The sequence below is a fragment of the Salvia splendens genome, chromosome 4 (genome assembly GCF_004379255.2).
Source record: "Salvia splendens isolate huo1 chromosome 4, SspV2, whole genome shotgun sequence".
Taxonomy (NCBI): domain Eukaryota; kingdom Viridiplantae; phylum Streptophyta; class Magnoliopsida; order Lamiales; family Lamiaceae; genus Salvia; species Salvia splendens.
The window spans coordinates 14,026,319-14,028,370 of NC_056035.1; the positions used below are offsets into that span (position 1 = coordinate 14,026,319).

General features: G+C 44.6%; 1 long non-coding RNA gene across 1 annotated transcript; it reads right to left on the bottom strand.

The window, feature by feature from the left end:
• Positions 1-1,295: 1,295 nt before the first annotated feature.
• Positions 1,296-1,735, bottom strand: LOC121798725. Its single transcript, XR_006050082.1, has 3 exons — positions 1,647-1,735; positions 1,495-1,527; positions 1,296-1,397 (listed from the first exon to the last, which is right to left on the bottom strand). It is a non-coding gene; the product is annotated as an uncharacterized LOC121798725 (long non-coding RNA).
• Positions 1,736-2,052: the final 317 nt, after the last annotated feature.

Consider the following 2,052-nt stretch of genomic DNA (forward strand, 5'->3'; position numbering starts at 1 on the left):
CTCGGTGCACGCCGTGGGGGATTAGTTCAAAGCATCGCGCTACTAAGCCGCCTGTGTATCCGATGATGTCGACTATGGAGGGTTCAAAGTCAACAACTACCTATCCTTATGCTTATATACCCCTCGAGGGTTGAGCTTGTGTCTGCATGCATATGCATTCGGCTATTTCCACTCATGTGGGGGATTGTAGAAATCATGGTATTAAATATGCCCGGTCAATGGATTTTGACCAAATAATAAATGTGACGAGACATTTAATTTTGTGAAATTAAATAACATAGCGTCGATCTACATTTTACGTAGATAAATGTAGTATATTCACTTTCTCAAATCCGATTTCCGGTGAGTGAGAAATAGTGGATTAAAGTTGGGCATAATTAGCTTTTAATTAAAGCTTGGAGTTGGAGCTTAGGGAATAATTAACTAGTGTTAATTATCCCACATTGGAGGATTAACACATCTTTTAATGTGTATAAATTAAGTGACTTTATGTTACTTAATAATTATAGTGGACCAAGATGGGTGAAAGAGCCCACACGTGCGCCGCCGCCGCCGCCCGCCCGCCCAAGCCCGAGCCCGAGCCCGAGCCAGTGCTCGTGCTCGCGCTCGCGGTCGCGGGCCGCGGGCCCGCGCCCGGGCCCGATCCTGATCCCGATCCCGATCCCGATCCCGATCTCGATCTTGATCTTGGACTTGGACTTGGATCTTGGCAATTGGTCTTTGGGTGGTCTTTGGGCTTGGGGCTTGGGCCAAACTATTCTTTTTGGACCACCGCCGAGTCAGCAATCCAAGTGGCTTAACACGTCGTCAAGCGAGGCACAGTCACGGCTGCCACGTGAGAAATCCACACGCTCCACATGCGAAAGGCACACGCCTGCCACACGCTCGTAACCGACGTCGGTTACGAATCTGCCATGATGAGCCTTCATGGCTCGGTTGACCCTGCATGGTGGCTTGGCCTATAAATAGGCTAGCCATACCACTGCATTAGGACACACAATTCCAAGCATTCTCTGCATCATAAGCTCTCTCCCTCTCTGCATTGTCGTTGTCGTTTTACCTTTGGGGACGAAACGCCAAACCGAAGAGCACTACCGGGGCGTATCTCGTCTTGCGGGAAGAGGCCTCCTCGACTCGGCTAAACATTCACGGTTTATTTGTTTCATTGTAATTCAGTTCAGTTTCGTTTCTTGTATTCCTTCTTTTGGGTTGTATTACGCCCGGCTTTTATCTCTTGTAATCAACTAGAACCAACAAAACACTATGCTTAAGAATAACTGTGAAAACGTAGACAGCTTTACATATCCAGTTTTTGATACATGACCATCAGGTGCTCTGTGGAGAATGATGGTGCTAGAAACGGGTGAAAGGTTGATCACTTCGCGAGGCATCCTAACCTATCAAAGTTCACGCGGTATTAGCCATAAGCGAATGCTTGCCAACAAGTTGCATATTTGTTGTTGGTATCCTGGAATACCTACACTGGAAGTATACCTCTCTAATACAAGGACTCCCCAACTCATCAAACTGGAAAAAACACCAAGAGGAACGAAATCGCATTTAGATGATCTGTAATACTAATTACAAGACTTATGAAACTTTTATTGCAGAACATGAACAAGTTTTCTTGGTGTGGAGTGCCTCACACTGTGAACTTTTAATGTGACAGTTGTTCCAACGCGCCCCCTTAGTTTCTGTGCAGCTGCTTCGCTGGCCACCCCGTCGAGTCTTTCACCTCAATAATATACCACATTGAAGAAAATATGAAACATGTCATACATGTAGTTTATATTATAACATGTGACATAATCTATCATAATCTAAAGTGTCAGTTTAATGAAAAGACTTATTTACCCTTTTTGGTGGGAAATTGTGAAGCTATTTTGTTTGCCCTTTTGGTCATTTTGCGAACAACCATTGGATAGAAAAAAGGCAGCTCCTATGGAGGACCGGTATGAATCAGTAAATAGTGTTGTTAAATAAACCAGCAACTCATTACAGTAAGCCATAAGGCCATCTCCAACCATTTACACTAAACTCAAACCCATTTTT